General features: G+C 39.8%; 1 long non-coding RNA gene across 4 annotated transcripts in view; it reads left to right on the top strand.

Annotated features, from left to right (window-relative positions):
* Positions 1-24,384, top strand: part of LOC143683490 (uncharacterized) — a 351,853-nt gene that overhangs the window by 239,221 nt on the left and 88,248 nt on the right. For 2 of the 4 annotated variants that reach the window (XR_013175466.1, XR_013175465.1), the window contains exons 1-2: positions 8,299-8,632; positions 11,493-11,595. This is a non-coding gene — a long non-coding RNA (uncharacterized LOC143683490). Of the gene's footprint in view, positions 1-8,298; positions 8,633-11,492; positions 11,596-24,384 lie in introns of those variants that run through there. The other 2 variants (XR_013175468.1, XR_013175467.1) reach the window with 1 other exon arrangement.

Here is a 24,384-nt window from a genome sequence, read left to right as displayed (position 1 = left end):
CATTCAAACTGGGATAGACATTTTGTCATTGGGGCCCACTAATCTACTTGTACTTCTCTCGTTAGCTACAGGGTCTTCCAAGCTCCTGAATAGCATCCTGTTTTAGTTTGCTAAAGCTGCTGGAATAAAATATACCAGAAAGGGGTTGACTTTTATAAAGCAATTTTATTAAGTTAAAAGTTTATAGTTCTGAGGCCTTAAAAATATCCAAACTAAGGCACCTAGAAAAGATAACCTTGATTCTCAAGAGAAGGCTGGATGGTGTCCAGGTTTCCTTTGTCACATGGGAAGGCATGTAGCTGGCATCTGCTGGTCCTTGTTCCCTGTTCCATTGCTTCCAGTTTCTGATTCTGGTGGCTTCCTCTTTAAGTGAGCCTTCACTTAGCTTCTCCGGGACAAGACTCTGGGTTCTGGCTTGCTTCACATCTCATGGGAAGGCGCATGATGACATCTGCTGGACAGTGCATCTCCAAACTTTCGTATCTAGGTGTCTCTTCTTTTGGCACTCCAAGTATCTCCAAGTGTCCGTGTCTGTGTTGGCTCTGAAGCAACTCGCTTTTCCAGATCTCTGCATCTGAGCTTCATCTAAAATGTTTCCCCTTTAAAAGACTCCAGTAAACAAATTAAGACCCACCTTAAATGGGTGGAGTCACATCTCCATTTAATCAAAAGGCCACACCCACAATTGAATGGTCAATCTCCATAGAAACAATTTAATCAAAGATTCCACCCTAAACAGTAGGTCTGGCCCCATAAGGCTGGATCAGGATTGAAAGAAAATGGCTTTTCTAGGGTACATAACAGTTTCAAAGTAGCACACATCCTTTGAGGCCAAGGACATGCGTTTTCAATTTTCTCTTGCAAATTAGACTGGGACATACTTTTTGGAAAAGATCAGATATGGGCAAAGTGCATAAGTCTGGTCCTGAATTTGTGCCTCATCCCCCAGCAGAGATGTGAAGGGGAATAGCATATGAAGAAAAAACCTCAGTGAATTTCATGCATCTTAAAAAAAGAGCATCAAAGCATCTAGGAGCCTTGCTGGGTAGAAGGGAGACACCCAAGTACCATAAAGATGCTCTGAGACTGGTGGGCCAAACAGTTCAGTCTACTTGGAGACATGTTGGAATAGAATCACGTTTTTTCCATACCCCAAACTCATTCTTTTCTATATCAATCTGTAACTTAATTTCTGCACCTGCCCCTTGCTACCAAGTGCAGGGGCTATATGAAATCTAAAATGCCACAGGTGCCCTCTAGGAACTTACAAGGAATTCAGGAAAAGGCACGTTAGAGGGAAGGTTGAACTCAGTTTTGAGTAATAGAAAACCTGCCACTTAGAGCAAGTAAAACACACTACAGAATTTTTGAACCTCGACTGGCCAGGACCAGCATGATGATTCCACTTTGCCTTAGTTCTCCTTCTAGCTTCAAGGTCTGCCACCTTAGCATAGGGCTTATCCTGCCATCTGTCTCTTCATAGTCACCCCCTGTATGTAGAGAAAACAATGGCTACTCTAGTGTCACATATACATTGCTAAAATTTAGAAGGACATGGGCAAAGGAAAAAAACAACAACAGAACCAGCTAAGAGAATCATCATTCAAAGAGACTGCCTGAAAACTCTTCCCAGCAACTTCTGCTTAGATCTCTTAGTTAAAACAATGCTTCATAGCCTCTACTAGGTGTACAGACATCTACTAGGAAATAGAGTTTTTCTCTAATCTGAAAATGAAACCAGAATTACTAAGTAAAAAGAGGGAAGTCTGTAGGGGTATGTGAAAAATAAGAGAGCAGTAAGTAGAAAGTTACCTCTGGGATGTTTAGAGCCTATAGCTCCCAAGAATGTTCAGTGAGGATCTGGGTCCCACAGGAAAGCTCAGTCCTTATTAGGATCATCAGCCACTGATTGTAGAAAATAGAGATTTTTGTGGCCAACATTTCCTGTCATTAGCTTCTTACCTTAAACACAGTAATAGAGAATAAGGTATGAAGAGTGTCACTCAGGAATGGGTAGTTCAATCAACAGATATAGTTCTAAGAATAATGAACAGAAGAAGGTGACTGTTTCAGCAAGCCCTGTGCCCCATTTCTACCTCCTTACAACGCTGAAGATCTTCTTCTCCCACCTTCAGTTACCTTTTTGTATCACATCCATCATTCCCCACTGACCCTTCATTCCAGATAAATAGTTTTCAACTCTCACTGCACACTAGAATCATAATGAGAAACTTAAAAACATGATATCCGGGCTCCACCCCAGAGCAAGTAAATCAGATTCTCTGAAGGTGAAGAGAGGAAATCAGTAGTTTTTAGAAGGTCTCCAGGCAACTCTAATATGTGGCAGATTTGAGAATTGCTATACTAGATCTAGAATCAAGAGCTAATAATTTATCTTAAAGTATTTCAAACTAATCCACCATAACCCTCTTTTTTACAGATATGAAATGTGCCCAGAAAGAGGAAGTGACTTCCCAAGATTACCTGGGAAAGTAGGAACTCTCAGGTCAGGAATCTTCTAGGTGTACCCCCTTGTCTTCCCAAGATCAACTGTCTGATGCAGCTTATTATCTTTCTGATAGTCCTTAATTTGGCAGATAGTTATTGAGATGCAGTGTATAGTCCAGCACTATGTCTGGTGCATCGACCCAGAAGTCTTGGCCCCTCAGGGGCCTCAGTTATTGGGGGATGCAGACCAATAAGCAAGTATCTAATGCAGTCATGATAAGAGCCAACATTTACTCGCATCCAGTCCTAAGGACTTGACAGTTTAACTCCTTTCATCCTCACAAGATGTCCTTGAGGCAGGTACATGATTATCCTCATTTTACAGTTGAGGAACCTAGGCAGACAGGTAAAGAGCTTTTCCAAAGATCACACAACAAATAGAAAGCAGAGCCAAGGTTCAAACCCACGAGGGGCTGCTCTGCTCACTGTGTCTCTTCCTGCCACTGCACTAAATTGTTTCTACTGTGTTCTGCTCATTTTATACCTCCATTAGGGAGGACATGGGGGTGTAAAGGTACCTTCTTCATTAAACAATCCCTGACTATTAATCCTGAAGATGATTACTGAAACAGGACATAGTCTATAATATGTTTATTAGAAAGCTGACTTTTTTCACCTACCAAGTGTTTAAATATCCTAACAATTCCCTTCCTTAGAACAAAAGGTTGGGGCACTTCCACACCCAGTTGTGTCTCCCGAATTAATAATATGTCCCTTCCATGGTCTCAGAGTCAGTCACTTAGAACAACTTCTTTTGTTGGAGAGCTTTCACCTGCCTCTCTCTATTTTCATTGTGATTAACTAGTTTCAAATTCATGGGGATATCACTCCCCTAACTAGGTCATCTCTTGTTGGCATTTATGAGTATTAAATCTCAAATCTTCCTACACTTTAATGCATTGCAAGTTGCGCTGACTTAAGGAAAACTGATTTTTTTCATTGAATCTGATAATGTAAAGTGTTTGGTAAAAGCAGTCCTAAGCAGGAACAATCATTGTTCTGATGACCCATGAGAAATCACTCAGAGCTTAACTAATTAAGGGGGGGGGTCCATAAATGCCCTTGAGACTGGACAATTAAAGATAAAATACAAGAAATTCCATGAACAGGTTCCTTATAGTGCCTTAAGGAAACTAAGAGAAGCCAGTGCCTAATTTAGTCATCATTTCTCTACCCACAATCCTTAATTGACCAAAGCTGCCAAATTTGTTTGGTAATTCAAGCAAAATCCCATGATTGAGAACTGTGCAATGGTGGTTCAGTGGCAAGAATTCTCGCCTGCTGAGCTGGAGACCCAGGTTCAATTCCTGGAGCCTGCCCATGAAAAAAAAAATCCTGTGATTGAAACTCATTGGTACAGCTTAAGTTCCCTGCCTATTGCTGGGCAAATCCCCTTGTCCCTTCCTCATAACAAAGACTGGAAAATCAGAGAGGTGCCTCCCGGGGAAAGCCATGTCCCCTTTCCTGAAGGGTAATGACAAGGATGCTTGCTAAATCAAAATGGCAGGTCCATTTCTGTCTGGTCCTTTGATAGTTCAATCAGATTTCCTCTGAACATAAGTTCTTTGCTTTTCTTGTGGAGCTCTGTTCAGTATTTCATTTGTTTCATAGGCAGGTTATGGAGAGTAGTGAAGAAGAGGTCTCAAGTATGTGGTCAACGTAACCTAGGGGTTGGGACCAAGGCAGGGAGAAGCATTAGACTTAAGCAGAGGGTTCCTTCTGGGTCACTGGTTCTACAGCCAAAAATTCAAATAAAAATTTTATTTGAGATGTTCATTTGCTTGCTTCCTCAAAAATACCAAGCCAGGGGGAAGTGCAAGTGTAGTTCAGTAGTAGAATTCTCGCCTGCCATGCGGGAGACCTAGGTTCGATTCCTGGTCTATACACTTCCCAAGAAACAAACAAACAAAACATTCAACAAATGATGCCAGAATAATGGTGCTGCAATAATGGGATACTCACCATGGAAAAATAATGAAATACGACTGCCATACTTTACAGAGAGAAAAAAGATAAAGAAAAAAAAGTACTAAGTCAGGATAGACATTTGCTATTGTTATTAATCATGGGTTCCTTCCAGGATGATGTTTCTCCATTAGACTTCTGGGTAGATCTGATACCAGTGCTTTGGTCCACCTGATTCCACAGGACATAGATCAAGCTCTCCCAGTGGGTTCTTTGATACTCTATTCATTTGGCTTCAGAAATGATGCGTACCCATCACACCAAAGGCTTCCCTCAGAACAGTTTTCAGGAAAGTGGCTAGTGCTCGCTTAGTCCTTGGGGAGCCCTGGGTACCTATTTTGTGGTCCTCATCAGGAACTGACCAGGAGAGAGTCTGGGATTAATACCTATTACATTCAAATCTCTATTCCACTCTCCTTAATTACCCACACCTGTCTCTTTTCTCTGACTCCTGAGGTCATTTCTGTCCTCACTGCTCATGGGACATATTATATACTGTGCCATATCTTGTCTCATCTTTTCTAGTTAAGAGACTGGCACCAATAAGTCCATAAACCCTTAGAGGAAAAAAATATATGCCAACAGATAATTATAAGAATGCCACCAGTTTTCACTGGGGATAGAATGGGTATCCAGGCACACATGGCACCTGCCCTCAAAGAGTTCCTAAGGACATAGGAAGGTTCAGTAAACATGATTATCAGCTGTGTATTATACAGAACCGACACTGAAGTTGGTGGGAAGGCTCTTTTATGGATATGACTGATGTGTCATGAGTGAAATATGAGGTGTTTGCAGGACTTTCACTAAGCTATGGTTAGTGCATAGACACCCCTGCCTTTTCCCAACAATGCAGTGAAATCTGTCCTTTGTCTGGCTGGTGTGCAGTGCCTTTAGACAAAGCTTTCCTACACAATGCTTTGCCAGTTGCTTTGTTTAGTTTAGTCTGTGGATATCCCTTTTCTCTTTTTCATCAGATACAGGAGGGTGGTGCTTTATGCCCAGGAAATCTACTTTTCAAAGCTCTAACAGATACGGGGAATATGAAGACATCTACCAACAAATCCCTAAATGTATATTGACCACGAGTTAGGACATCAGACCAATATCTTTCTCCTTTGGGTCTATGGTAGACTGGCCTCATAAACAGCAGATTCAATATGCAGTTGAATGTGGTACGTTTGTAAAGTCAACCCTGTTCTTCAAACGCCCATCAGAGCCTGGTCAGCTCTCAGTACACTTTCAAGACCCTGGGGTTAAGATGGCACTCTCTGCTTTGGGCACTGCCTAGGAACTGACTCAGCCAGTGCAAACTCCTCATTTCTTCAATTTCTGTCAAGACCTGGGTTGAGGCAGAGCAAGGCCAATTGTCAGAGGTAATGACATCTTTCTCACTGAGACCTCCGGAATCCATCAGCAAAGGAAAAAATCAGTTTGGGATGTGATAGAGGTCCAGCCGGAAGTCTCAAACCTGATAACCTGTCCTTCCAGGCTGCACCTGCCAGCCCCACACAGGAGACATTTTGGTGGGAAGTGCATTGACCCCGTGGACGGTCAGTGGCTGTGTGACTTCAGAGAGCTCTACCACTTCTCTCACATAGCCCTGTTGGCCATGTGTATCTGTGGCATTTGGGTTCTGTCTGACAGACTCATTCTCTGCCTAAGGTGACTTAAGGCCACTGTCAGTGGGAGGATAAGTTTTTCCAGAGAGTTCCTCTGACAAGAAGATCTGTTTCTGTCATTCTTCCTTCAGTGTTGACCTCAAAATACAGCCTGTTTCAACATTTGAAATCCACTTCTTTTAAAAATGTGGTCATTTTAATTCATTTTCAGCATTACCTTACAGTTGACAATATATTATGATTGACAATGTTTTTAAAAATTGTAGGGAAAGATAAGCCTAACCACTGCCTCTTTATTAGACATTATTTTTCTTTGGCATAGGATTCTCAAAAGACCATTAATTAATAATCAGAGCTGTTCCTATTTCCCTGTCTAGGAGACCTCTACATCTTCTCCATTATCAGAGAGGCACTAGCAGTCTGTGTTGGAAATTCCCCTACATACTCTACCTAGACTAATGATCAAATCTGGGGCTATAGGTCCTAAAATAATATTCTGTAGACTGGCTGCATAAAACAAAAAGATGAAACCAAAACAAACACAAAACAAACATCTAACATCAGGAGTTTAGCCTCACACTCATTTTCGCAGCTCTTAGAGGGGGTGGGTTGGGGGAGCTAAGTAAACATACACCAAATATTTTTTATTCATAAATTCAAACAGGTGGCATGTGTTAATAGTCTTCAGTATCTGAAGAATCAGAGTATCATTTTTCCTATTTGGGTCATTGGAAACAATGACAATTTTGAGCTAATGAAATGTGACAATTGGACTTTGATTGTATGTATCTCTCCCCAAAATGGGTTGCCACACTTCTGAGAAAGCTGTTTGATTGATCCCCAGGAGCATAGATATTTGATCCTGAGTGTGACAGTTTTAGAGTAAGTTGTCTTGTGACCAGCCCCCAGTGAAATGGGCAAGGCAATGAAAGTGTCCTGGGCTCTATGGAACCCAGCGTGGTCAGTGTACATTGGGGGTTTTAGGGCCAGATACCCCAGTTTCTCCTCCAGACAATGTTCATCCCCTGCAGGCTTGTGAATGCCCAAAATACAGCGAACTTGGAATGATTTGCAATGTTTTGTTAAGGCTGTAACTGAGATGTCACAATGTGGGGAAACGCTGAGAACTGAATCTCAGACACACAAGCAGGAGGTGAAAATGCAGGATGTCAAGAAGATGCAGGATAAGAGATGAGCTTACACTATAAAAGCTGGACAGAGCATCGCTCCTAATGTAACAATAGGAATAAACCACATCATCTATAAAGTCACACCTTTTCTTGAACCTATTAGAGATTGAGGTCGCCAGGCCACCCATGAGACTGAAATTTGAGGGATATGATACCCAGTCAGACATGCTTAAAACTACAGAAATGATTATCTGTGGAAATTATCTGTAGTTAAAATAGAAGTGAATATAAGTGCCATTGTTTTTTACTTTAACCAGTCCAAAAGATTGTTGACTAAAGCAAAAATGTAGGATTGTATTGTGGGTATAGAACATATATTAAAATAAAGTGTATACTAACAATCCACAAAAGATATTTATCTACATCTGTATTTACATATATCTATATATAGATAGATAGATATCTTTTTTATATATATGAGGAAGGAATTAGGGATATACTATTGTAAAGTTCTTAGATTAAACATAAAATGGCATGATAATATGTGAAGGATGACATTGTTTACTTAATAATGTATAATGTAAAACCTAGAAAACTACAAAATAAAATACAAAAGAGAAATAAATAATAAGCCAATATTGGAGATAAACTGAAATCGTAAGACATAATTAATCTAAAATTAGGCAGAAGAGAGAAATAATGGAAAAAGAAGAGATGGGACAAATAGAAAACACTAAAATGATAGTAGATTTAAATCTAACAATATCAATAATCATAGTAAATACAAATGGTCCAAGCCATCCATTAAAAGACAGAGATTGTCAGACTGGATAAAAACAGGGCTCAACTAAGCCATCTGCCAGAATCAAAAGTGTAGGATGGACAGAATAGATATATCTTTTGGATAGAAAGCTGAGGGACTATATGATCAAAGTAGGCTTCAGAACAAGTAGTCTTATGGGGATAAAGGGGAACACTACATACTGATAAAGGGCTGAATTCACCAAGAAGACAAAGCAATCCTTACTGTAGCTATACCTACCATTTCAAAATACAAAAAGCTAAAACTTTTAGAAATAAAAAGAGAAATAGTCAAATTCACAATTATAGTTGGAGTTGTTCATGCTTCTCTTTGGTAATAAAAAGAACAAGGAGAGAGAAAATCAATGAAGATATAGAAGACCTGAACAAAACTATCAGCCAGCTTCAGCTAATTTATCACTCATGGAACACTCCACCTAGCAACATCAGAATAAACGTTCTTTCTAAGTGCACTTTAGAACATTCACCGAGATAAACTGTATTCTATCTCATAAAGTCAACCTCAAGAAGTTCAAAGGAAAATAAATCACAATATGTTCTCTGACCATAGTGAAATTGAACCAGGAATGAATAGCAGCAACATATGTAAGCAATCCCTAAATGTTCAGAAATTTTAAAACATGTTTATAAGATGATCCATAGGCTAAAGAAAAATTCACAGGAAGAATTAAAAGAATCGCAAAACTCAATCTGTTTGGATGAGAAATATTTGGAGGACAACACCATTTATAATCAGCATTAAAATGATGCTTTTATACCCAACCCTGCTCCTTCAGCCTACTCCAGGACAAAGAAAATGAGAATCTAATAAACTCAACCACAATTCACAAGGAGACTTTTACAGATTCTGGCAAATATTTCCACTCCTAAAGGAAACAAGCCTAGACAAGTGACAGTCTTAACACCTAAGGGTTGGAGCAGACAAATATGGTAGGAGGTGAAAGTGAATGTTTGGGTGTTTCCTGCCATTTCTCTATATTTTTTGCACCGAACACTCTTAAGTTAGTTCTTAATGTAGTTCAAGCCTGAAGGTGAGCCAGAGAGAATTAGTATAGGCTTTGTATGAGTAATGAAGTGATACCTTTGAAGCCATTCTGTAACTCAGATTAGAGAGTTATTAGTTGCATTAGGGCTAGGAAAAAACACACAGACCCTTGACATTATTTAAAGGTGAAGAAAGTACCCACTGAGTCTTGAATCTGTCAAATCTAGTCACACATGAGGACATTTTTCAATTATTAATGTTTTTAGACAAAGCCTAAAGCATCTCTTAAATAATGGTCCTTGGGCTGGAAGTACAAACACAAGTTGAACTTGTAATAATATTTCCTGTTACCAGTGATTGGGGGGGATCAGTCTTTATCAGCATCTACAATCATTTTCTGAACTTTTTGCTGATCCCTCTATAATGATTTCTCACTTTATTGTGACAGTATTACTGTATAAGTATGGGAAAATACAAGATTCAGACCATTTCCAGGGAAATCAGTGATCATAGCTGTGCCTTCATTTATCATCCATTCCCACGTCTGTTCTCCAGCCACAGCCACCTACTTAGTGTACAGTCCACTTAGTATACAGTTTCTTTTTTTAATTTTTTTTAACAACTTGTCCTTTTTTATTTAAACTTTTAATTGTAGTAACATACCTACAACTAAAAGTCCCCATTTTAACCACTTTCAAGTTTACGATTCAGGGCTCTTAATTACATTCACAATATTGTGCTACCACTACCAACATCCATTACCCCAACTCTTTCATCACCTCAAACAAATTCTGTGCTCATTAGGAAGTAATTCCCTTTTCCCCTCACTCCCTGGTCCCTGGTAACCAGTAGTTTACCAACTGACTCTATGAATTTGCTTATTCTAGGCATTTCATATAAACAATATCCTATAATATTTGTCTTTTTGTGTCTGGCTTATTTCACTCAACATATCTTCAAGAGTCACCCATGTTGTAGCATGTATCAGAACTTAATTCCTTTTTACAGATGAATCCCATTCCATACTGTGTATATACCATAATTTGTTTATCCATTCTTCTATTGATGGACACTTGGGTTGCTTCCACCCTTTGGCTGTTATGAATAATGCTGCTATAAACATTGGTGTGCAAATATCTGTTCAAGTCCCTGCTTTCTATTCTTTGGGGTATATCAGAAAGTGGAATTGCCAGGTCATATAGTAATTCTATGTTCAACTTTCTGAGGAACCACCAAACTGTTTTCTATAAAGGCTGCACCATTTTACACCCTCACCAACAATGTACAAGGGTCCCAATTTCTCTACATCCTCTCCAATACATATTATTTTCTGTTGTCATTATCATTATTGTTATTATTATTCATTATTATTGTTGCTGTCATTATTATTATTTTTACTAGTCATCCTGGTAGTTGTGAACTACTAATTTCATTATGGTTCTTATTTACTTTTCCCTCATGATCAATGATGTTGAACATCTTTTCATGTGCTTATTGCCCATTTGGATATCTAATTTAAAGACATGTCTAATCAAGTCCTTTGTCCATTTTTTTTGTCATTTGTTGTTGACATACATTTTCCTTCCTCCCTGTGAGGACCCACACCTTTCTGTCTGCATTAAATAAGATTCTGCTAATCCTGTCCTGTAGGATGCCTTCCCTAACTCCCTCAGGCTGAGACAGCTGCCTGACTTCAGCATAGCCCTAACCACCACACTTAACTTCATTCCATTTTGTTGACCTATACAATTTTGGATTGTAATCCCCTACTAGATTTTAAGATGCTTGCAAGCAAGACAATTAATACTTGATCAATAAATCTTTGTTGAACGAATGAATGAATGTGTAGTAGAAGTTGTCCCCTATAGGCCCTATCCCAAGTGTCAGTGTTTAAAAACAATAATACTTTTCTGATGATTCTGGTGTGCAGGCAGGATTGAGGAACTCCATTCTAGGATGTTCTTCCATGAGTATGCTGGTTTGAAGCTGTTATGTACCTCAGAAAAGGCCATGTTCTTTTAATCAATTCCTGTGGGCACAGATCTGTTGTGGGTAGGACCTTTCGATTAGGTTACTTAAATTGAGATGCAACCCAGCCCATTCAAGTTGGATCTTAATCCTTTACTAGATCCTTTATGAGAGGATAAAGGACAGAAACAGCCAAGTGCTTATAGAGAAAAGCCCTGAAGATGCTAAGAGAGAACCCATAGAAGGTCAGAGATGAGGCCGCTGGAACCAGAGCTAAAAGCAGTGAAAGTGAAAGACCAGACTCTGGCCACATGCCTTCCCAAAAGTCAGAGGTGTTCCAGATGCCAGCAGCCATTCTTTAGAAAACTTCTTTCAGGTATTATCCTGTTGATGTCTTAATTTGGACATTTTCATGGCCTTAGAACTATAAACTTGTAAACAAATAAATCCTCTTTGTAAAAGTCAACCCATTTCTGCTATATTGCTTTCCAGTACCTTTGAAGTCATGGAAACTCTATTCACCCAAGAAAGCACCTGAGCCTTGGAGAAGTGGCCAAAACTTTATTGCCGGCAGACCCAGAGGACTCTCCCCAAGGTCTGAGCCCCAAATATTCCTTGTTTCTAGATTATATAGGCTAGTGAGCAAGGCGGGAGTCACTAAGAGAACGGGTGATAAACACTGGAAAAGTACAGAGACAGAACTTGCAGGGTAAGAGTTACTATCTGGCCCTTAGCTGAACTCCTTTGTCTGAGATAAGGGCAGCTCCTTGACATGACAAGAAACAGGCCTGGCAGACTCCCTCTTTGCACACCGATATCTTGGACATGCTTGAGTAAGCCTGGACGTGATTTACAGCACTGCAAACATTCTGCTTTTCTTCCTTCAAGAAAGCTTGCAATTATATACCTTTATGAATGCATCAGTTTATAGTGATGCACAAAAATACAGAGAGTAAAATGCATGAATGCATAAAGTGATGCACATAGATTCATTAAGTTAAACAATAATAATACTGAGGTTAGACTTGTGAACTACCTCACCTTTAGGAAACGGAAACAATGAGTTAGCAATAAATAGGGTGAGAAAAAATGCATAAATTCTGGGTTGTTTAATTTTTGGTACTCTGAAGTCAGTGGAATCTACAAATGTTCTTATCTGGAATACTTTCTTCTCTTGGTTTTCAGGACATAGTTCTCTCTTAGTTTATTTTTCTTTAATGCAATTTTTAGTACAATTTTTTGAGATATATTCACATACCATACAATTCATCCAAAGTGTACAATCAGTGGCTCACAGTTATCATCACATAATTGCATGTTCATCACACAGTTTCAAACATAATCCCATTTCAGTTCTCATCACAGCTCATTGGTTGCTTCACCTGAAGTTCCTTTGATGTTTATCCTCAACTCCCCAGCTGTTTAATTTTGGAGGTCCCCTGAGCTCTTGTACCTGTTCTCCATGTATTTTAAGTATAGCGTAGCAACATCAATATATACCTTAGCAATTACCAAATGTACATTGGCAGCATGGGTCTCCCCTCTTAACTCCAGACTCTACAATCCAAATTCTTATTTGACGTCTTCCTGTCATATATTATCCCATATATCGCTAAGTAAGCCTGCCCAAAACGAAATACCCTTTTTCCCACCTGCTCCCCACACAGCTTTCCACAAAAAACATCTTCATTCAGTGCTTCAATTCTAAACCTTTTGATTCATCCTTGACTCCTCTGATTATCATACAATATATAGTCCATCACAATATACTGTTGCTTTGCCCTCATAATATTTCTAGAAATGGATTCTTCATATCCTCAGCTAATAGCCTGGCCCAAACCACTTTTCTATCTCTTTGTCAGATTTTTTTGCCACATCCTCATAAGTGGCTTCCCTACTTCTGCCATTGCTTCTCAGTCGGGATGGAAGTTCCTTGAGGGCAGACCTTTGTAGCCAGTTCGGTCACTGCTGGATCCTGGTGCCCAGGAGAGTGTTGATATTTTGTAGGTACTTCATATACATTTATTGAATTAATTAATCCTTCACATAGCATATCATTTGTTATCTTCTGGATTAATAAGAATACAGTTATCTTTCTTTGATTTTTTAAAAATCCTGCCTATAAGAATCAAGTTACTGTATGTATTTTAGGGTCCTGAGTCTCTAATGTTGTATTATGGGCATTATGCTACCCAATTGTCAGAATATGAGATTCAGTCAATTCAAATGCTGATATGAATAAATTCTGGGGAAAAGACATTTCTGTCTCCTGGAGATATTTTATAATAACCATTTCCACCACCACCAATAGACAGAATTCCAACTTTGCTCTAGAAATATTCTCTAGAGCCTGAAAAAACAAATTGGAATCAAACCAGTCTTCATGAGCTTTTCTGCTGCCTCAAGGGACACCAGATTCTGCTCTATCAAAAATCCACCTCGACTCTTGATAGCGGTTGAAGTTATCTTTTAAAAAAGTATAAGGACACAGGGACCTTAAAATTTTTATCTTTGGTCTGTTACCAAGTGAAGCAGCAAGTAAATTATATGCTCTGTCAATCAAAGGCATTATAACCTATGATGTGCTGATATACTGTAGATTAATTTCCTTGGGATGCCATAACAAACTGCCAAAACTTGATGGCTTAAAATGAAATGTATTATCTCCACAATTCTGGAGGCCTGAAGTCCAAAATCAAGGTGTGGGCAGGGCCAGGCTCCTTCCCATGACTCTAGAGGAGGAGCCTTCGTGCCTCTTCCAGCTGCTGCTGGTGGCCAGAGTTCTGTGCGATCTTGGGCTTGCAGCTGCCTCACTCCCGTCTCTGCCTCCTTTGCCGCATGACATTCTCCCCATGTGTCTGTGTCTCTCATCTTCATCAGGACCCACCCTATTCCCTTAAGACCTCAGCTTAAAATTCCATCTGCAAAGACCCTCTTTCCAAATAAGGTCGCATTCACAGGTACTGGGAATCAAGATGCTAGCATTTCTTTTGGGGGTAACACAATTCCTCCATAGTGTCTCATATATGTCTTAGCATAGATTTAAGGATGGGACTGGTAGTACTCCTCTCCCCTGTGTTTTTCTTGGTCTTCCCTTTACCCCTTGATACACATTCATTTCTATAGAGACTAAAATGCCATTGCTATGGAATCACCTTAAGAACTTTACAAGAGCAAGAGAACAAGTTTTTCTGATGCGGTGACTTTTCTTGACCAGCATGTGGATATGCTATGTATTCCCTACACGTCAGCTCAAATGGATTTCTGGATAACTTGTGACTGAGAAGCTAAGAGTTGGAGTTGCCTCTTGCCTGAGCTTTCAAGTACTGTACAGTTTTTTTCAGTATAAGATTATGAAACTACGTGAATTTATGTTTTGTTGGTATGGTAATTTATATCTCTGCAGATTTAATAACCTCATCAATTGTAAGCAATCAGAAGCAATGTGGCAACTCCGCATAATTTAACTCCAAAGTATTTACAACAACTTGTGAAGTCATTTGAAACATTGCATGAGGAAATTAAAAGCAAATAGAGATAAGTCATATCAAGCCTGAGAGCTATAAATATTTGATCTGAAAAGATAAACACTCCAAAAAGAACTGATGATAGAAAGAGTTCATTCTAATTAATTGTGCAGAAGAATGATATATTGTAAATGCCTTCTTTGGCATTTTTCTCTTTTTCAAAAGAAAAAATATATATCTGGTTTCTAATTATTAAGACATACTACGTAAAGAACTTTCTCAAAGTCTTCTGGGGTTCACTTGCCATCCTTGACCACTAAACCATGCATATTAGGTCTGGCATGAATCTTGGTATTTAAATGGCATGATTACTCCATCAATCTGAGAGTAGAGAAAGAAGAAAACTTCTTTCTCTAATAATTATAATGAGGTAAGCTGGAAAGTGTGCTGTTCTTGATAATATGATCAAAACGTGTATTCGTACACATGCATGCACACACATTCACGTATATCTCAGTTCAGATGCATATTGTTAGGAAAATATATTGTGGTTTGTTTTATTTTGTTTTGTTTTCTGGTTTGTCCTTACTTCCCATGTTTGATAGAATTATGTTTGCCTTAACCTATGGGTAATTTTCTCTGCTGTTGGTGCTTCGCTGTATCAGGAGGAGCTATGTTTATGTTACCGCAGGAAGCTTGTGTTTTCCAGAAGCTAATTAGAGGTGGGCATATGGGGCCACAATGGATTTATGCCCCAACTGTAGAGAGCAGACCATGGAAGTTATCGTAGATGTCATATCCTTGGCATGTTATAAGCAGTGCCAGCAATATGCCCACCTCCTGCCTTCTCTTCAGCAGAAGAATGTTTAAGTGCCACTTTATGAGGGGATCAGGCATTGGCTTCCTAACTAAGCAACTTTGAATTGAGTCAACAGCCAGATGAGTGCTGGGGTATGAAGAATGGACCAGATGGGCCAGCCAGAGCAGGAGGAATGAAAATGCAAGGGGAGTGTGGTAGTGAGAAGAAAGATGAGTTGATAAATTAATTCTTTCAGCCTCAAATTACAGTGCATCTTCGAAGGACGAAGGGCTGGGCCAGGCTTGGGAGCTATAGTGGACAATGTTAGGTGCTAGCTCTCCATTGATGGAGCCCTTTGATCTTCCTAGTATGACTAGTTTTATTCAGGCATACACTTTTGCACAGCCATGTTCTTTAGCAGATGCTGATCCCTGTCCCAAGTTCCAGGAACAGGTCCATAATCAAACCTGGCTTTGTCATTTCCATGGCTAATGTTATTGTTCCAGTTATGAACTCATAGCTTAAGTTGACTCTAACAGAATGACAGAAGATATATCATGTATAATTGGAGGAAGGTTCTATGTGTCTGTGCGTGTGTATGAGAGAGAATAAAATAATATAGTGGAGTTTGCCATTAGAAGGCAACTCACTGGGATCTGGGGAACTGGACTTTGGGACTTGCTGCAGAGAGATAAAACCTGAATCAGTACTGTTGTTGTTGAGCTGCTGGGTCAACCAACTTCGGAGACTCCCCAAGCTCTAGACCTCTCCCTGTGTGAGAAAATGAATGTCATTATTTAAATGAGTCTGAGTCAGGATGTACGGTTGCATGCAGCTGAAAACATTGAACATGTTCTAGGCAAGGATTTTTCAGTCTGAACAGATTGGATGTGAGCTGCTTCAAAGTCTTGTCCTGACCATGACTCTGGGGAACACTGGGAAAGTCATGTGAAGAAGGATGTCATCTTCATCTTGCCCAAGTCAAGAGGGCAGAGAGAAGGGCCCCTAAGCCCCTCCTGAATGGGCTGTCTTTCCATTGTTTGCCACTCTGCATGCTTTCTGAAGATGGTGCCTGTGAACTACCCTTCATATATAAGGGATCTAGGATTTCTTCTGCTAGGCAGCAGCTATTCTTAGGAAGTTTTGTAAGATTAAATTAATTTGGATTTTAAAACCTTCTTTTAGAAAATCATGAAGGGGACTTCCAGTTTAAGTTACAGATGAAAAGAGCTTGAAGTAGTGACTCCCACTGTGGAAAACTGAAAATCAGTGATTTGTCCTCTTCACTCCATTAGAGAACTGAGATCACAGAGTAGACTGTCATCCTGAAATCAGGAGAGACAGGCACATCCAGTCACAGCTGAGACCTACTTTTCCTGGATTCATGAGTTGGTAGGAACGCTGAAGCAGTAATTTTGACCAATAACTGGAGGTCAAGTGTGGATGGACGGTTGAGAAACTCCTGGGGCCCTGGTCTTAGGGGAGCCCCTGTACCTTTATGAGTTTTATCTACAAAGCACCTTAGCATATTTTAATGGTGAAGATTCAGGAAAAACTGCTTCCTGGCTCTGGTATGGGGAGGGGAAGAGGAACCACTTTGAAATGCTCCTCTAGCTTTATCCTTAACCAGAAATACTCTCTAGAGGAAGACTTTACCAGAGCCTAACCCCAGCTGGGGAAGATAATGGCCCCACTCCAGCCACTAAAGGTTTCTTGTCTCACCCTCAGTGGAGAATACATAGTCAATAGGGGTCACAGCTTCAAGGAAATAGATTGGGAACACTGCAGCCAGGAAAGGGAGAAGAGGGCAGGCGGAAAACAAATAGGTATACTACTGGAGAGACACTTAGGAAGGTTGCAGCTCCAACAGAAAGGACTGCTGAAAGATGGGGATTTAAGTGGGAGATCATAGGATGCCCCTCCTCTCCCAGCCTTCATCATCATGCCAAGAGGCCTCCCATGTAATGACTGGACTTAAGCTAAAAAAGCCATGAGACACAGATGCTCTCTCTGGGCGTGAATACTGAGAATTAGGGAAAACTAAGATCAAGAGGAGACAAAATCAAGGACACAAGGGAATTTGAAATCTCTCACACCTAAACCTATAACAAACATGAAATACAGTTCAATGTCCAACTCCTTGTGAGATTAGCATAAATCCTCACATGAAAAGTCCATTGATCTCCGTTCCTCTGACCTGACCACTGGCTTTCAACAAAAAATCACAAACATGCCAAAAGGCAAGGAAAGAGCACTGTATGAAGAGGCTAAACAATCATCAGAACAAGAATCAGTAATGAAACTGGTGTTGGAATTTGCAGACAAATAATTTAAAATAACTTTAATTAATATGGTAAGGGCTGTAATGTAAAAAGTAGACAACATGCAAGAACAGGTGGATAATGCAAGAAAAGATGGAAATACTAAAAAAGAACAAAAAAATGCTACAAGTCAAAACCATCATCACAGAACTGAAGAAAACCTTGAATGGGCTCATCAGTAGACTTGGTACAGCCTAAGAAGACACAGTGAGCTTGAAGCTAGTTCATTAGGAGCCTCTCATACTGATGTGCCAGGAGAAAATGGCTGAAGAAAACAGATCAGAACATTCAAGAATTTGGGGACAGTGTCAAAAGGTGTAAAATGCTTGTGGTAGGGGACAATCATAGTGCAACCTGCTGCCATTCTCTGGGACCCACAAATATATCCTGTGCTAGACTGTTGGCTAAAACACAATCCCCTCCTAGATAAGTAGACTGAGGTACCTTCCTTCCCTTGTTGTCCTAAGCACTAAACATTCACTGGAGGCAGTCTGACCCTGTGGATAGGCCTATTTTATAACATCCAGCTGACACCCTGGTGGTGGTATCTGTCCCTGGCAGGAAGGGAGTGGAGCAGCAGCATACACACAAGATGTTTTATGTCTCCCTGTGTTGTCCATGACTTGAGACCCACTGGTGGTGAGACCCAACACCCAGTAGTGAAATCGACCCTGCTCTGTCTCTTTTTCTCTGTGAGTAAAACGTCTCTCCACCAGGACATGTATGTCGTGCTTTTGCTGGCCACCCCACATTCACACTGGCGTGGGCTGACATTGCTTAGGTGAAATTCCTCTCTCAAGTACAGAACAGCAAGGCTGGAGGAAAATCTTGAAAGAAACAGGAGGCAGGGGGAAATGTCAAACAAGCAAATTTACCTCATCTGTAGAGATATAAGTAACAGGGATTTTGGACTTCTCATCAGACACCATGCAAGAAATGAGAGTGAGTGAAATATTGAAAGTGTTCAAAGAAAAAATAATCACCAACCTAGAATTCTCTACCCAGTGAAATTAGCCTGCAAAAATAGAGGAGAAATATATATTCTGGAGCAACTAGAAGGAAAAATATGAGAGGATCGTAGGGTAGCCCATGACAAACTCTGAGATCTGTCCTGTAACCACTTTTTGAAGAATGCTTTGAAAACGGTAGCTTTTTTTTATTTCTTTGCTTTGTATATATGTTATACTACACAATAAAAAAGTTAAAAATAAAAATAAAGGAGAAATAAAGACATTCCCAAACAAACAAACAAAAAAAAAACTGAGAAAGTTAGAATATTTTCTTTGGATAGAAGGAAAACAATATAATTCAGATACTTGCCACTACTTGTAAAATGAAAGAGCATCAGAGATGGATTAAATGAAGGTAAAATAAAAATCTTAATTTTTGTTATTCTTAACTGGTAGAAAATATAACTGTCTGATTAAACCCATAATAGTAACAATACCATGACCAGTTACAGCATGTGGAAAATTAAAGTGAATGACAATCTTCAACACCATCACCACTGTCAGCACCACTGTCTTCCTCATCCTTACTCTCCTCCTCCTCCTCCTCATCATCATCATCATCATTATCGTATTCTCATTAAACCTAAACAAACATTTTTGGTTCTCAGTTCTCCACTCTAATTCTGTTCTGACAACAGAGTAGTTACAGAATGATAAAATTTCAGACTCGGAGTAATTTTCAGCTCAACTAGCGCAGCCCTTTTCCTGAATATGAAGATGCCATTGATGTCTAACAATCAGCATCCCATCACTGCTTAAACCAGGGAACTCTACCTTTCAAAATGTCTTCATCAGTTTTTACATTTCTTTATTTACTTGAGATAAATATCAGTGACTAAAATTGAGGCTGCTTCATTGTAAGACATCAAATCAAGATAGCAAAATTTCCTTAAATAAGGTTACGCTATGAAAGTGCCTATTTCAACACACTCTGTCAACAAAGAAGATTATCTTAAAAAATTATTTTCCTGACTGATCAGTGAAAATATAACTTCTTACAATTTTGTTTTGTATTCTTTCCTTCTATTTATAAGGAAATTAAATATATTTTTCTCAAATATTTATCACCTAGCTTATCTTCTTTTTATTTCTGGCTTGCTATTCATTTCCTTTATCCATTTATTTTATTAATGTGTTGCATTTATATTGGTTGATTTATAAATGATCTTTATCTATTAAGGAAGCAAATTCCCTGCCATTTATGTGACAAATATTTTCCCAATTTTCATTTGATTTTTAGGTTGTTTATAGTACATTTTCATATGCAGAAGTTTTAAAAAGTTGTATAGTTACATAAATTATTTTTTCTTTGTGATCTATTAATTTGATTTTAGGATAGAAAAGCCATTTGCACCCATATAGTAGATAAATATTCACCCTTCATCTTTTTTGTTTACTGCTACAGGATTATTTATTTATATGAAAACATGTTTCTTTTGGTCCCTGATGATTACTTTTGTAGCCCATCATGTGGCTTTTCTCTCATTTAAGCCAGATCAGGAGACAACAGTTGCCTCAGGAAGGGGTAGCTGGTAAAAATGGAATGAGTGAAACTGCTGTGTTCCTAAGAAAATGCCTGCTTTCTGGCTCCAGAGATCCTGGGCTAGGTGCAGGGCAGGATAGCTGTTTCAGAGAGACGGGAATTCCAGAGTCAAGGATTTCTGGGCTGGGGCCTCAGGGGATTGGGGATGCCAAAGCTGACTGTGTCCCCTGTTCTCCACTTGGCTGAGGACCCGTGGGTTACAGAGGCTTCATGGTCCCAAAAGCATCAGCCCTTCCTTTACCTGTATAGTGGATGGTGCCTCTGAATGCGTGCCCACCCCCTCTACCTGCATGAGAGGAGGCCCTGAGGAGCCCCAGGAGAGGCCTTAGCAGTGAGGTCATAAGTGTGGTGATGGGAGACCTGAGGGTGAGAACAGTGGCCCCAGGACCTGGTGTCCCACCCCGACTCCTCAGCACCTGATGAGCCCCTGCAGGACATGGCCCCTCAACCAGGAGCCTAAATGGGCTGAAAACACTCTCACTTGTATCAGGTACCCTTTCTGTCCCTCTACCCCTGAAAGTGAAATGTAGAGTGAATCAATATGGAAAAAGCAAAGTTGCATTTCTTGTAAACCTGAGTTTGGGAGCCAAGATTTGTATCTGTGAAGTTACTGTGCTTGTTTTCTGTGCACTTGTGTGTGTGTTTATATTCTGTTTTGTGATTTGTGTGCACTGATTTCAGAGCACCATACAGTGCATGTGTCTTGTCATTTATATATGTATAACTGACAGGTTGTTTTCTCGCCATTCATGAACCATGCTTTGATTTTCCCATGATTTGAAATAGTGTGTTTATTATCTATAATAAAAATCTGGGTCTCATCACTGGCATTTTGTTCTGTTTACAAACCATTGTCTCTGTTTTACCAGAGGTTTCCTTTCATTACCAAAGTCTTGTAATATGTTTTAGGATTCATCAATGAAACTTTCCCCAACAATAGTTATCTCTTCATATCTTCTTGGAAATTATTGCCCTTTTGGGATATTTATTGAAATAGCCTTGATTTTATAAAACACTTTGGATAGAATATATGTTCTTGCTATATTGATCTTACTATCCAGGATTATGGTATGTTTAGCTATTGATTCCAGTCTCCTTTTATGTCCCTCAGGATGGTTTTATAATTTCCTTGATGCAGGTTCTACACATCACTTAGGAGATTACTAGGTGGTGGACTGTTTTTTATGCTTAGTTTTGCTGTTGTTTCTTGCTGTTACACTGGGGAAGGAATAAGGACTGTGCTCACCCCAGCAAAGGAACGTAATTTCTGCATGAATTTTTCTTCATGTTGGATGAAGCTCTTTTACCAGAAGTCTGATTTACTAGGGCATTTTGTTTTTTTTTTCAGCAGTGCATCCCCTCCAGACCTTCAGTGTGTTGGGGTTAGAATTCTAAGCTGTAGTTTCTGGCCTGGCCTCATCTCAGGGAGACCCTCCACATCTGGGAGATGTCTTGTCCCCATGAATTTATAACCGGTTGCCTAAGCAGTTTCCAAAACAGCAACTTTTGATGTGGTCAAAACCAGGGGTCCCAGTACTCTATACCCTGCCTCCCTTTCTTAATTAAGGGTAGCTGCTAAGTCTCTGCAAGGATCCTCACCCCTCCCCACTGTCTTCTCAGAATTCCACACTGTTTTCTCAAAATCAAAATTATCAGTCAGTCCTTGACCTCTTCTATCAGACTAGACTAGGGATTGTATTCTCATCTGGGATGCTACCCACCCGCCTTACAGGGAATTTGGAAATTGAAGGGTCATTTTTCATTGTCGCAATGACTGGAGGGGCCAACTTGCTTATACTGGGTCTGTCCATTCCCACAGCATGTGGGTTGGTCCTGCTTGACAGAGAATAATGCGGTCCAAAATAATAATAGCAAACAGTAGAAAACTAGAAATAGTCTTAATTTCATTTTAGCAACAGAAATCACCACAGGTTTTGGTGTTCAGTTTTGTTTCTGTATTTCTATCCTGGTGATGTTTTAGCCTCATTTTGTTATCTTTACTCATTCCCAGAAAGACTCTTGGAGAGAAGGTGGAGGGGGGACCCAGTGGCCTGGAGCCGAGTTGTCCACCATCCAGGAGCTCTAATCGTTGTGCTCCATGTGTAGGGATAACCCGAGTCTAGCCCCAGCAGGTGAATTCTACTGGGCTAAAATCACTCTTGAAACCATGTAAGAAGACTGCATTTGTCTTAAAAGTGTCCAACACATTTTATCTCATCCTCCAGTGTAGGAAGAGTTTATTGTAGCTCTCTGAACTGCAGACAAAGGGTTGGTTTTATTTTTCGTAATGAAATGATTATATAGCATATCATTGGGATTACTCTCAGAGTCAGTATATCTTATCCACCAGTGTAAGAAGAGTTTATTTTTGCACTGTGAGCAACAAAATCCTCAGCTGTATTCTGGAGTAAAGAAAAGAGTATAAATTGTATCCTTGGGATTGCACTGGGTTGCACAAAGACATCTGCAGGACTAGAGTTACTTAGGGACCAAGGAAGTTGAAGAAGCATCAGAGATGTATTTTCCATCTCATGCCTACTGGGGTAGTGCACAGACTTGTCCAGACAATTTAACTTGCTCGCACTTGGCCTTGAGCACATAGAGTAGAAATGGTGTCAGTTCTATGCACATGTGACGCATCCCCACGGTAGCATCAAAGGGTGTTTAGACTCTGGCAGGGGCAAGAACTCCAAGTTGTCTGGCAAAAGGAGGTTTAAGTCATTTCAGGTGGTGAACCTATGAGCAAGTGCTCAGTGTGCTCGTGAAAATGTGAGGGCCTGTGGGCCTTCTCTGGGCGAGCACCTGTCTCAGTGTCTCGGCACCAGCTGGAACACAGGCCCGATCCACAGCTCCCCACTTGAATGTAGAATCACCAGCCAGCTAAGATTTTGGAGCTGCTTAAGAGCTCAGATTCTGGAGCTGTATCGCAGAGGTCTGAAGTCTGAGTCTACCACTTACTAGGTCTGTGATGTTGTGGAATTAGCCAACCACTTGTGCCTCACTGTTTTTACCTGTAAAATGGAGGTAATAGAATATATGCTTCAAAGTTCTCCATGAGGCTCAGTGAAACCTGAAGTATGTCCACTTATCATCTCCATTTTACTGCTATCCCAACCTATCTAAGCCACCCCACAGGAGGAGAGGACATTTCACTCCTGAGAGCGAAGTCTGGAGTGACTTGCCTTGTAACATCAGAGCCTAGCTCTGGACCTGGTCCGCAGATGGCAGTCAGCAGATATATGTTGAATAAATTAATTCATTCCAGGCACCAGTAGGGGGCAGAGTTTTGGAAGGGACGTTAGCTTTCTAGGTCTGCACACATCAGAGAACTTTGGGGCCATCAAGGTTTAGTTTAAGAAAATTCCAGTTCATAAGATTATACCCACATTTACCTTTGGACTCGAGGACATTTAGATGGAGCTTTGGAAAGATCACTGCTTTCTCAGTGAGCACGATAAACCCAGATTTTAGGAGATAAACCAGGAGGCTCTCCCTTCCTGGTAGACAAAAATGCGTCATAGGCTCAGTTTCTCAAATACTGGAATGATTTACCATAATTCATTCATTAACAAAGAAGGTAGCTGGACATGGAGATGTAATCCATTGAAATTAATTACTGCTTGGTTTACGGACTAGTTTTCTTTTTCATCCAAACACTGTTGACTAGATGGCAAAGCATCTGTTATTTTTTTCTTTTTATTAGAGAAGTTGTGGGTTTACAGAAAATCTATGCATAAAATACGGAGTTCCCATATATGACCGTATTACTATCACATATATATGTTACTAGAATAAAAATTAAAACAAGCACAGGACTGTACAATGCCAAACGAATTAAAAACTCTTTCAGTTCTGCTGAAAAGTGGCATATAACTATGTGTCACTAACATATAAATAACCATAAGTTATAACATAAAAATATATACCATAACATAAATAAAATATAATTTTTATAAACGATTGTCAATGCAGTTGTTCACTAACATAGGAAAAAAACACTTGTTTTTCTCACTTACTGCTAAAAATATTATGTAACATCAGAGACAGGCCCTGTGCTTAGAGAAAAACAAAAGTTCACTAAAGAATTTCCAATTTGAGAGAATGATTTTGTCAGTCTTATTTAGGAAACAGGAGTGGCTTCTCAAGCTCCACAAAATGAGATCTACCCCAAATCCCGATAAAATGAGGAGCCCACTAGAGCAGCACTGCAGGCCTTCACCTATTCCTCCAGGCCCTATGGAGAC

Source organism: Tamandua tetradactyla, chromosome 5 (assembly GCF_023851605.1).
Source record: "Tamandua tetradactyla isolate mTamTet1 chromosome 5, mTamTet1.pri, whole genome shotgun sequence".
NCBI classification, from domain to species: Eukaryota; Metazoa; Chordata; class Mammalia; order Pilosa; family Myrmecophagidae; genus Tamandua; species Tamandua tetradactyla.
Note: the sequence above shows the minus strand (reverse complement) of the source record. Positions and strands in the feature narration are given on the sequence as shown.